At 34.5% G+C, this 13,448-nt stretch overlaps 7 non-coding genes across 7 annotated transcripts; all 7 read left to right on the plus strand.

The window, feature by feature from the left end:
- The first annotated feature begins 713 nt into the window (after window positions 1-713).
- LOC140050594 (U1 spliceosomal RNA) lies at window positions 714-880 on the plus strand. The gene has a single exon (XR_011845441.1). It is a non-coding gene; the product is annotated as a U1 spliceosomal RNA (small nuclear RNA).
- A 1,530-nt stretch (window positions 881-2,410) lies between these two features.
- On the plus strand, window positions 2,411-2,577 carry LOC140050595 (U1 spliceosomal RNA). Its single transcript, XR_011845442.1, has one exon. It is a non-coding gene; the product is annotated as a U1 spliceosomal RNA (small nuclear RNA).
- Window positions 2,578-4,257: 1,680 nt separating this feature from the next.
- LOC140050596 (U1 spliceosomal RNA) lies at window positions 4,258-4,424 on the plus strand. Its single transcript, XR_011845443.1, has one exon. It is a non-coding gene; the product is annotated as a U1 spliceosomal RNA (small nuclear RNA).
- A 1,693-nt stretch (window positions 4,425-6,117) lies between these two features.
- Window positions 6,118-6,283, plus strand: LOC140050607 (U1 spliceosomal RNA). Its single transcript, XR_011845451.1, has one exon. It is a non-coding gene; the product is annotated as a U1 spliceosomal RNA (small nuclear RNA).
- Window positions 6,284-9,480: 3,197 nt separating this feature from the next.
- On the plus strand, window positions 9,481-9,647 carry LOC140050585 (U1 spliceosomal RNA). The gene has a single exon (XR_011845434.1). It is a non-coding gene; the product is annotated as a U1 spliceosomal RNA (small nuclear RNA).
- A 1,693-nt stretch (window positions 9,648-11,340) lies between these two features.
- LOC140050586 (U1 spliceosomal RNA) lies at window positions 11,341-11,507 on the plus strand. The gene has a single exon (XR_011845435.1). It is a non-coding gene; the product is annotated as a U1 spliceosomal RNA (small nuclear RNA).
- A 1,697-nt stretch (window positions 11,508-13,204) lies between these two features.
- On the plus strand, window positions 13,205-13,371 carry LOC140050597 (U1 spliceosomal RNA). Its single transcript, XR_011845444.1, has one exon. It is a non-coding gene; the product is annotated as a U1 spliceosomal RNA (small nuclear RNA).
- Window positions 13,372-13,448: the final 77 nt, after the last annotated feature.

Genomic DNA, 13,448 nt, shown 5'->3' on the forward strand with positions numbered 1-13,448 from the left:
GTCTGTCAACCTTTTCGATATACGGAGATTCACTGAAGATCTGTCGAACACATTCTCTGACATTCCTCATATTATACTTCTCCGGACAAATTTTATCAATAATGTGCAGCACGTTTAGAGAACCGCTGGTAGTATCTGGACAACGGAGAAGAGCCGCCACAACAAGTTCTTGAAATGAGAGAGGCATCATCAATGTATCGGTGAGATCGGAGAACATCATGCAAGACATATTTAGGTTATTTGTCGTTCGGATAATAGTCGAATGGTAGCTTTTCAGATAATTCAGTTGACTTTAATAGTTGAATGCCGTAGAAATCAAAGGCACACCATTTTATAAATGTCTTTGTCGGTTAGATATTAATGAAAGAACAAGAAAAACACAATAGAAACAATGGCTGCGTTGAGTAACGCGGGCGCAATCGCAACAATAAACAATTTTAAAACAATAGAAACGGTAAAGCAAAGAAAGCAGATGACACTTTAATGATTTGTCGGTATGAAATTACAACTTCCAATACTATTAAAAACAACTAGCATTTAAATTTAGTTGATATGAAAATATGTTTGAGAATAGACTACAGTTAATGTAAGTTACAGAAGAGTATATTACTATTTACATTATGACACTGTAACTGAATATAAATACCAGAATGACACTTGTACAACGATACCAAGCCAATATGTCAGCTAAGAAGGTGGTATGGCGTTTAAGCATACTTACCTGGCACAGGAGCGACTTTGATCAGGAAGGAATGTCCTCTCAAGATGAGGCCTCAGCATTGCACACACGGCTGCGGTTGACCCTTGCGATTCCCCCAAACGTGGGGAACTCGGGTGTATAATTTATGGTAGCGGGGGACTGCGTTCGCGCTAACCCCCACCCCAATTCGACATTAATATTAGATAAGCCTATGCAGTTCACGATAATCGTTAGTTTAATTAAGAACACTTGATATATAACTATTTATGGTTACATTATCTGTTTTGAAACTTTGTTGGTTTGTAACTATTTATTTTCCGTTAACAACTATTGGTATAGCATATTGACAGGCGTTGAACGCTTCATAATTATTTCGAAGCGTACGAAGAATAATATCAAACTCTAGATTAAACAAAATCAAGTAGTCTATTATAGAACTTACGTATTTAAATAGTATGTACAGCGTTTAATTGTTCTGTTTCAGTTTGTAAGCAATGCTGTTTTTCTTCGCCATTTCTATCGCTGCAATTCAAGTGGTTTATGGATTGGAGATCTAGCTCCATCGGTGCATTGCGTGATATCGTATACAGGTATGCCACCCACTCGTTGTAAGTGTTGGATGTTACGTGGTACTTCGTTCCATTCACTATAATGATATATGGCAGATAGTATTGCCAACCGTCTGTCAATCGATACCTATAACAAGAAAACAACATTATTTATTAATAACGATGATCATGTAAATAAATAATAAGGATAATCAATGGTATTTCTGTTAAAATTACAAATGTAAGGAGCATTACTAGTAAAATGACAAAAGTACTGTAACCGAATAAGAAATGTAAGTAAGTTGCAGGCAGTGAGTTTTATTTAAGAAAAGGTTATTACAAATAATGTGGTAGAAAGAAGTTTCGTATCGATCAGTAAATTACCTCTAAAGGCCAACATTGTTATTGCAATGAATAAGTTGGTTTAATAATGTAAATCACATACCTGTGTCTGTCAACCTTTTCGATATACGGAGATTCACTGAAGATCTGTCGAACACATTCTCTGACATTCCTCATATTATACTTCTCCGGACAAATTTTATCAATAATGTGCAGCACGTTTAGAGAACCGCTGGTAGTATCTGGACAACGGAGAAGAGCCGCCACAACAAGTTCTTGAAATGAGAGAGGCATCATCAATGTATCGGTGAGATCGGAGAACATCATGCAAGACATATTTAGGTTATTCGTCGTTCGGATAATAGTCGAATGGTAGCTTTTTAGATAATTCAGTTGACTTTAATAGTTGAATGCCGTAGAAATCAAAGGCACACCATTTTATAAATGTCTTTGTCGGTTAGATATTAATGAAAGAACAAGAAAAACACAATAGAAACAATGGCTGCGTTGAGTAACGCGGGCGCAAACGCAACAATAAACAATTTTAAAACAATAGAAACGGTAAAGGAAAGAAAGCAGATGACACTTTAATGATTTGTCGGTATGAAATTACAACTTCCAATACTATTAAAAACAACTAGCATTTAAATTTAGTTGATATGAAAATATGTTTGAGAATAGACTACAGTTAATGTAAGTTACAGAAGAGTATATTACTATTTACATTATGACACTGTAACTGAATATAAATACCAGAATGACACTTGTACAACGATACCAAGCCAATATGTCAGCTAAGAAGGTGGTATGGCGTTTAAGCATACTTACCTGGCACAGGAGCGACTTTGATCAGGAAGGAATGTCCTCTCAAGATGAGGCCTCAGCATTGCACACACGGCTGCGGTTGACCCTTGCGATTCCCCCAAACGTGGGGAACTCGGGTGTATAATTTATGGTAGCGGGGGACTGCGTTCGCGCTAACCCCCACCCCAATTCGACATTAATATTAGATAAGCCTATGCAGTTCACGATAATCGTTAGTTTAATTAAGAACACTTGATATATAACTATTTATGGTTACATTATCTGTTTTGAAACTTTGTTGGTTTGTAACTATTTATTTTCCCTTAACAACTATTGGTATAGCATATTGACAGGCGTTGAACGCTTCATAATTATTTCGAAGCGTACGAAGAATAATATCAAACTCTAGATTAAACAAAATCAAGTAGTCTATTATAGAACTTAGGTATTTAAATAATTTTATTACTTTCTGTTAAACGATAATTATATTTCACTTACAATATGTATTAAATGCTATTTATTTATAGATATTTTATTTATTTACATGTCATATTGTTCTTTTCGAAGAAGTTTGGCGATAGAAAACCTTTGACATTTTAGACTCAATGATGAAGACGTAGTATGTACAGCGTTTAATTGTTCTGTTTCAGTTTGTAAGCAATGCTGTTTTTCTTCGCCATTTCTATCGCTGCAATTCAAGTGGTTTATGGATTGGAGATCTAGCTCCGTGATATCGTATACAGGTATGCCACCCACTCGTTGTAAGTGTTGGATGTTACGTGGTACTTCGTTCCATTCACTATAATGATATATGGCAGATAGTATTGCCAACCGTCTGTCAATCGATACCTATAACAAGAAAACAACATTATTTATTAATAACGATGATCATGTAAATAAATAATAAGGATAATCAATGGTATTTCTGTTAAAATTACAAATGTAAGGAGCATTACTAGTAAAATGACAAAAGTACTGTAACCGAATAAGTAATGTAAGTAAGTTGCAGGCAGTGAGTTTTATTTAAGAAAAGGTTATTACAAATAATGTGGTAGAAAGAAGTTTCGTATCGATCAGTAAATTACCTCTAAAGGCCAACATTGTTATTGCAATGAATAAGTTGGTTTAATAATGTAAATCACATACCTGTGTCTGTCAACCTTTTCGATATACGGAGATTCACTGAAGATCTGTCGAACACATTCTCTGACATTCCTCATATTATACTTCTCCGGACAAATTTTATCAATAATGTGCAGCACGTTTAGAGAACCGCTGGTAGTATCTGGACAACGGAGAAGAGCCGCCACAACAAGTTCTTGAAATGAGAGAGGCATCATCAATGTATCGGTGAGATCGGAGAACATCATGCAAGACATATTTAGGTTATTCGTCGTTCGGATAATAGTCGAATGGTAGCTTTTCAGATAATTCAGTTGACTTTAATAGTTGAATGCCGTAGAAATCAAAGGCACACCATTTTATAAATGTCTTTGTCGGTTAGATATTAATGAAAGAACAAGAAAAACACAATAGAAACAATGGCTGCGTTGAGTAACGCGGGCGCAATCGCAACAATAAACAATTTTAAAACAATAGAAACGGTAAAGCAAAGAAAGCAGATGACACTTTAATGATTTGTCGGTATGAAATTACAACTTCCAATACTATTAAAAACAACTAGCATTTAAATTTAGTTGATATGAAAATATGTTTGAGAATAGACTACAGTTAATGTAAGTTACAGAAGAGTATATTACTATTTACATTATGACACTGTAACTGAATATAAATACCAGAATGACACTTGTACAACGATACCAAGCCAATATGTCAGCTAAGAAGGTGGTATGGCGTTTAAGCATACTTACCTGGCACAGGAGCGACTTTGATCAGGAAGGAATGTCCTCTCAAGATGAGGCCTCAGCATTGCACACACGGCTGCGGTTGACCCTTGCGATTCCCCCAAACGTGGGGAACTCGGGTGTATAATTTATGGTAGCGGGGGACTGCGTTCGCGCTAACCCCCACCCCAATTCGACATTAATATTAGATAAGCCTATGCAGTTCACGATAATCGTTAGTTTAATTAAGAACACTTGATATATAACTATTTATGGTTACATTATCTGTTTTGAAACTTTGTTGGTTTGTAACTATATATTTTCCCTTAACAACTATTGGTATAGCATATTGACAGGCGTTGAACGCTTCATAATTATTTCGAAGCGTACGAAGAATAATATCAAACTCTAGATTAAACAAAATCAAGTAGTCTATTATAGAACTTAGGTATTTAAATAATTTTATTACTTTCTGTTAAACGATAATTATATTTCACTTACAATATGTATTAAATGCTATTTATTTATAGATATTTTATTTATTTACATGTCATATTGTTCTTTTCGAAGAAGTTTGGCGATAGAAAACCTTTGACATTTTAGACTCAATGATGAAGACGTAGTATGTACAGCGTTTAATTGTTCTGTTTCAGTTTGTAAGCAATGCTGTTTTTCTTCGCCATTTCTATCGCTGCAATTCAAGTGGTTTATGGATTGGAGATCTAGCTCCATCGGTGCATTGCGTGATATCGTATACAGGTATGCCACCCACTCGTTGTAAGTGTTGGATGTTACGTGGTACTTCGTTCCATTCACTATAATGATATATGGCAGATAGTATTGCCAACCGTCTGTCAATCGATACCTATAACAAGAAAACAACATTATTTATTAATAACGATGATCATGTAAATAAATAATAAGGATAATCAATGGTATTTCTGTTAAAATTACAAATGTAAGGAGCATTACTAGTAAAATGACAAAAGTACTGTAACCGAATAAGAAATGTAAGTAAGTTGCAGGCAGTGAGTTTTATTTAAGAAAAGGTTATTACAAATAATGTGGTAGAAAGAAGTTTCGTATCGATCAGTAAATTACCTCTAAAGGCCAACATTGTTATTGCAATGAATAAGTTGGTTTAATAATGTAAATCACATACCTGTGTCTGTCAACCTTTTCGATATACGGAGATTCACTGAAGATCTGTCGAACACATTCTCTGACATTCCTCATATTATACTTCTCCGGACAAATTTTATCAATAATGTGCAGCACGTTTAGAGAACCGCTGGTAGTATCTGGACAACGGAGAAGAGCCGCCACAACAAGTTCTTGAAATGAGAGAGGCATCATCAATGTATCGGTGAGATCGGAGAACATCATGCAAGACATATTTAGGTTATTCGTCGTTCGGATAATAGTCGAATGGTAGCTTTTCAGATAATTCAGTTGACTTTAATAGTTGAATGCCGTAGAAATCAAAGGCACACCATTTTATAAATGTCTTTGTCGGTTAGATATTAATGAAAGAACAAGAAAAACACAATAGAAACAATGGCTGCGTTGAGTAACGCGGGCGCAATCGCAACAATAAACAATTTTAAAACAATAGAAACGGTAAAGCAAAGAAAGCAGATGACACTTTAATGATTTGTCGGTATGAAATTACAACTTCCAATACTATTAAAAACAACTAGCATTTAAATTTAGTTGATATGAAAATATGTTTGAGAATAGACTACAGTTAATGTAAGTTACAGAAGAGTATATTACTATTTACATTATGACACTGTAACTGAATATAAATACCAGAATGACACTTGTACAACGATACCAAGCCAATATGTCAGCTAAGAAGGTGGTATGGCGTTTAAGCATACTTACCTGGCACAGGAGCGACTTTGATCAGGAAGGAATGTCCTCCCAAGATGAGGCCTCAGCATTGCACACACGGCTGCGGTTGACCCTTGCGATTCCCCCAAACGTGGGGAACTCGGGTGTATATTTATTTATTTATTTATTTGGAATTACACCTTTAGATCGGTGGCACACTTAGCACAAAGGTGCATCCTTCACAATATAAAATATAACAATTAACAGAAAAGTAAAAAAAGGCAAAAGCAACTATCAACCCCTATCCTACCCCCCCCCCCCCCCAATTTACATCGATACATACAGTAGATCATTACTTTACACAATGAATACAAAACAAGATATAGTAAAAGTGTATAAAATAAAATAAAATCAGCTGATAAACACAGCTTATTACGAAAAACCCCCAACTCCTCCCCCCTCCCACTTTTTTTTCAATTTACTTAATGTAGCAATGTAGATAACATAGTTATTGAGTCATGGAATTCAGTGAATCATTTCGAAATTGCCATGCTTGTTTTAGGTATCTTTTACAAAAACTATCTAAAATATGTTCACACTCTTCATCAATTAAATTATCTGAGTATCCCAAAATATATTTAAGTTTGTCATTTTCAAGAGAAGTATAAAAAGTATCAAACATATCTTTGCTGCCATTTCTATACATATCCACATATAAATTAAATAATTCCTGATTACGTATATTATTTAAAGCTGGACAATTAAGGATGAAATGATGGATGTCTTCGTCCGAATTTGTACCGCACAATTTACATTTTTTATTATTATCAATATTCCAATTTGCAGTTCTATCATACAAAGGTAGAGTATTTGAACGAGCTTTAAATTTTAATGCAGCACCTTCAAAATTAGTTTTATCAATTAAGTAATTTTCAAGTCCAGGTTTTGATTTTAATGTTTCATAGATGTGGAGACTTGATTTATTTTGTAATTCAATTCTCCATTCATCTATCATTATATAGTTAAGTTTTCTTAAGATTTCAGAAATTGGAAAGTAGACTTCTTTATAATTTGAGAGAGTGGTGAAAATATTTTTGGATTCACAATTACACTTCAAGAGAATATCGTTTATACAAGATAGAAACTTATACCTTAAGTCTTTAAATTCACAATTAAGTTGTAGCATTCCAATAAACATAATTTTTGGCCATCGATAGTTTTCCATCTTTATAATTCTATGGAAGTATTTCATACGAAGAGCGTTATGAATCTCGTTAATTGGAGACCAGCCAAGCTCTCCATATAAGGCGGCACAAGGTGTATTTCGAGGTGCTTTTAAGATATAACGTGCCATTTGGAGCTGGAGACGCTCTAGTTTATCTATATCTATTCTACTTAAAGAGCACCATACTGAACAACCATAGTTGATAGATGGGAGAACTATCGATCTCCACAGAGTATCCCCATAATATACTCTGTTAAAGTTATCAAAGCTACTGATAATTGATTTAACGTACGCTATTAATCTTTGACCTTTTTTTATAACATTCTCAATTTGTATATGGTCATTTAATTTACGAGAAATATGTACACCGAGATATTTATATGATTCAGTTTCAGATATAAAGCCATTACCTAATTTCCATTGTCTTACTTTATCAACATCAACGTATAATTTATGGTAGCGGGGGACTGCGTTCGCGCTAACCCCCACCCCAATTCGACATTAATATTAGATAAGCCTATGCAGTTCACGATAATCGTTAGTTTAATTAAGAACACTTGATATATAACTATTTATGGTTACATTATCTGTTTTGAAACTTTGTTGGTTTGTAACTATTTATTTTCCCTTAACAACTATTGGTATAGCATATTGACAGGCGTTGAACGCTTCATAATTATTTCGAAGCGTACGAAGAATAATATCAAACTCTAGATTAAACAAAATCAAGTAGTCTATTATAGAACTTACGTATTTAAATAATTTTATTACTTTCTGTTAAACGATAATTATATTTCACTTACAATATGTATTAAATGCTATTTATTTATAGATATTTTATTTATTTACATGTCATATTGTTCTTTTCGAAGAAGTTTGGCGATAGAAAACCTTTGACATTTTAGACTCAATGATGAAGACGTAGTATGTACAGCGTTTAATTGTTCTGTTTCAGTTTGTAAGCAATGCTGTTTTTCTTCGCCATTTCTATCGCTGCAATTCAAGTGGTTTATGGATTGGAGATCTAGCTCCATCGGTGCATTGCGTGATATCGTATACAGGTATGCCACCCACTCGTTGTAAGTGTTGGATGTTACGTGGTACTTCGTTCCATTCACTATAATGATATATGGCAGATAGTATTGCCAACCGTCTGTCAATCGATACCTATAACAAGAAAAGAACATTATTTATTAATAACGATGATCATGTAAATAAATAATAAGGATAATCAATGGTATTTCTGTTAAAATTACAAATGTAAAGAGCATTACTAGTAAAATGACAAAAGTACTGTAACCGAATAAGTAATGTAAGTAAGTTGCAGGCAGTGAGTTTTATTTAAGAAAAGGTTATTACAAATAATGTGGTAGAAAGAAGTTTCGTATCGATCAGTAAATTACCTCTAAAGGCCAACATTGTTATTGCAATGAATAAGTTGGTTTAATAATGTAAATCACATACCTGTGTCTGTCAACCTTTTCGATATACGGAGATTCACTGAAGATCTGTCGAACACATTCTCTGACATTCCTCATATTATACTTCTCCGGACAAATTTTATCAATAATGTGCAGCACGTTTAGAGAACCGCTGGTAGTATCTGGACAACGGAGAAGAGCCGCCACAACAAGTTCTTGAAATGAGAGAGGCATCATCAATGTATCGGTGAGATCGGAGAACATCATGCAAGACATATTTAGGTTATTCGTCGTTCGGATAATAGTCGAATGGTAGCTTTTCAGATAATTCAGTTGACTTTAATAGTTGAATGCCGTAGAAATCAAAGGCACACCATTTTATAAATGTCTTTGTCGGTTAGATATTAATGAAAGAACAAGAAAAACACAATAGAAACAATGGCTGCGTTGAGTAACGCGGGCGCAATCGCAACAATAAACAATTTTAAAACAATAGAAACGGTAAAGCAAAGAAAGCAGATGACACTTTAATGATTTGTCGGTATGAAATTACAACTTCCAATACTATTAAAAACAACTAGCATTTAAATTTAGTTGATATGAAAATATGTTTGAGAATAGACTACAGTTAATGTAAGTTACAGAAGAGTATATTACTATTTACATTATGACACTGTAACTGAATATAAATACCAGAATGACACTTGTACAACGATACCAAGCCAATATGTCAGCTAAGAAGGTGGTATGGCGTTTAAGCATACTTACCTGGCACAGGAGCGACTTTGATCAGGAAGGAATGTCCTCCCAAGATGAGGCCTCAGCATTGCACACACGGCTGCGGTTGACCCTTGCGATTCCCCCAAACGTGGGGAACTCGGGTGTATAATTTATGGTAGCGGGGGACTGCGTTCGCGCTAACCCCAACCCCAATTCGACATTAATATTAGATAAGCCTATGCAGTTCACGATAATCGTTAGTTTAATTAAGAACACTTGATATATAACTATTTATGGTTACATTATCTGTTTTGAAACTTTGTTGGTTTGTAACTATTTATTTTCCCTTAACAACTATTGGTATAGCATATTGACAGGCGTTGAACGCTTCATAATTATTTCGAAGCGTACGAAGAATAATATCAAACTCTAGATTAAACAAAATCAAGTAGTCTATTATAGAACTTACGTATTTAAATAATTTTATTACTTTCTGTTAAACGATAATTATATTTCACTTACAATATGTATTAAATGCTATTTATTTATAGATATTTTATTTATTTACATGTCATATTGTTCTTGTCGAAGAAGTTTGGCGATAGAAAACCTTTGACATTTTAGACTCAATGATGAAGACGTAGTATGTACAGCGTTTAATTGTTCTGTTTCAGTTTGTAAGCAATGCTGTTTTTCTTCGCCATTTCTATCGCTGCAATTCAAGTGGTTTATGGATTGGAGATCTAGCTCCATCGGTGCATTGCGTGATATCGTATACAGGTATGCCACCCACTCGTTGTAAGTGTTGGATGTTACGTGGTACTTCGTTCCATTCACTATAATGATATATGGCAGATAGTATTGCCAACCGTCTGTCAATCGATACCTATAACAAGAAAAGAACATTATTTATTAATAACGATGATCATGTAAATAAATAATAAGGATAATCAATGGTATTTCTGTTAAAATTACAAATGTAAGGAGCATTACTAGTAAAATGACAAAAGTACTGTAACCGAATAAGTAATGTAAGTAAGTTGCAGGCAGTGAGTTTTATTTAAGAAAAGGTTATTACAAATAATGTGGTAGAAAGAAGTTTCGTATCGATCAGTAAATTACCTGTAAAGGCCAACATTGTTATTGCAATGAATAAGTTGGTTTAATAATGTAAATCACATACCTGTGTCTGTCAACCTTTTCGATATACGGAGATTCACTGAAGATCTGACGAACACATTCTCTGACATTCCTCATATTATACTTCTCCGGACAAATTGTATCAATAATGTGTAGCACGTTTATAGAACCGCTGGTAGTATCTGGACAACGGAGAAGAGCCGCCACAACAAGTTCTTGAAATGAGAGAGGCATCATCAATGTATCGGTGAGATCGGAGAACATCATGCAAGACATATTTAGGTTATTCGTCGTTCGGATAATAGTCGAATGGTAGCTTTTCAGATAATTCAGTTGACTTTAATAGTTGAATGCCGTAGAAATCAAAGGCACACCATTTTATAAATGTCTTTGTCGGTTAGATATTAATGAAAGAACAAGAAAAACACAATAGAAACAATGGCTGCGTTGAGTAACGCGGGCGCAATCGCAACAATAAACAATTTTAAAACAATAGAAACGGTAAAGCAAAGAAAGCAGATGACACTTTAATGATTTGTCGGTATGAAATTACAACTTCCAATACTATTAAAAACAACTAGCATTTAAATTTAGTTGATATGAAAATATGTTTGAGAATAGACTACAGTTAATGTAAGTTACAGAAGAGTATATTACTATTTACATTATGACACTGTAACTGAATATAAATACCAGAATGACACTTGTACAACGATACCAAGCCAATATGTCAGCTAAGAAGGTGGTATGGCGTTTAAGCATACTTACCTGGCACAGGAGCGACTTTGATCAGGAAGGAATGTCCTCCCAAGATGAGGCCTCAGCATTGCACACACGGCTGCGGTTGACCCTTGCGATTCCCCCAAACGTGGGGAACTCGGGTGTATAATTTATGGTAGCGGGGGACTGCGTTCGCGCTAACCCCAACCCCAATTCGACATTAATATTAGATAAGCCTATGCAGTTCACGATAATCGTTAGTTTAATTAAGAACACTTGATATATAACTATTTATGGTTACATTATCTGTTTTGAAACTTTGTTGGTTTGTAACTATTTATTTTCCCTTAACAACTATTGGTATAGCATATTGACAGGCGTTGAACGCTTCATAATTATTTCGAAGCGTACGAAGAATAATATCAAACTCTAGATTAAACAAAATCAAGTAGTCTATTATAGAACTTACGTATTTAAATAATTTTATTACTTTCTGTTAAACGATAATTATATTTCACTTACAATATGTATTAAATGCTATTTATTTATAGATATTTTATTTATTTACATGTCATATTGTTCTTGTCGAAGAAGTTTGGCGATAGAAAACCTTTGACATTTTAGACTCAATGATGAAGACGTAGTATGTACAGCGTTTAATTGTTCTGTTTCAGTTTGTAAGCAATGCTGTTTTTCTTCGCCATTTCTATCGCTGCAATTCAAGTGGTTTATGGATTGGAGATCTAGCTCCATCGGTGCATTGCGTGATATCGTATACAGGTATGCCACCCACTCGTTGTAAGTGTTGGATGTTACGTGGTACTTCGTTCCATTCATTCACTATAATGATATATGGCAGATAGTATTGCCAACCGTCTGTCAATCGATACCTATAACAAGAAAACAACATTATTTATTAATAACGATGATCATGTAAATAAATAATAAGGATAATCAATGGTATTTCTGTTAAAATTACAAATGTAAGGAGCATTAATAGTAAAATGACAAAAGTACTGTAACCGAATAAGTAATGTAAGTAAGTTGCAGGCAGTGAGTTTTATTTAAGAAAAGGTTATTACAAATAATGTGGTAGAAAGAAGTTTCGTATCGATCAGTAAATTACCTGTAAAGGCCAACATTGTTATTGCAATGAATAAGTTGGTTTAATAATGTAAATCACATACCTGTGTCTGTCAACCTTTTCGATATACGGAGATTCACTGAAGATCTGACGAACACATTCTCTGACATTCCTCATATTATACTTCTCCGGACAAATTGTATCAATAATGTGCAGCACGTTTAGAGAACCGCTGGTAGTATCTGGACAACGGAGAAGAGCCGCCACAACAAGTTCTTGAAATGAGAGAGGCATCATCAATGTATCGGTGAGATCGGAGAACATCATGCAAGACATATTTAGGTTATTCGTCGTTCGGATAATAGTCGAATGGTAGCTTTTCAGATAATTCAGTTGACTTTAATAGTTGAATGCCGTAGAAATCAAAGGCACACCATTTTATAAATGTCTTTGTCGGTTAGATATTAATGAAAGAACAAGAAAAACACAATAGAAACAATGGCTGCGTTGAGTAACGCGGGCGCAATCGCAACAATAAACAATTTTAAAACAATAGAAACGGTAAAGCAAAGAAAGCAGATGACACTTTAATGATTTGTCGGTATGAAATTACAACTTCCAATACTATTAAAAACAACTAGCATTTAAATTTAGTTGATATGAAAATATGTTTGAGAATAGACTACAGTTAATGTAAGTTACAGAAGAGTATATTACTATTTACATTATGACACTGTAACTGAATATAAATACCAGAATGACACTTGTACAACGATACCAAGCCAATATGTCAGCTAAGAAGGTGGTATGGCGTTTAAGCATACTTACCTGGCACAGGAGCGACTTTGATCAGGAAGGAATGTCCTCCCAAGATGAGGCCTCAGCATTGCACACACGGCTACGGTTGACCCTTGCGATTCCCCCAAACGTGGGGAACTCGGGTGTATAATTTATGGTAGCGGGGGACTGCGTTCGCGCTAACCCCCACCCCAATTCGACATTAATATTAGATAAGCCTATGCAGTTCACGATAATCGTTAGTTTAATTAAGAACACTTGATATA

The sequence above is a fragment of the Antedon mediterranea genome, chromosome 5, assembly GCF_964355755.1.
Source record: "Antedon mediterranea chromosome 5, ecAntMedi1.1, whole genome shotgun sequence".
Taxonomy (NCBI): domain Eukaryota; kingdom Metazoa; phylum Echinodermata; class Crinoidea; order Comatulida; family Antedonidae; genus Antedon; species Antedon mediterranea.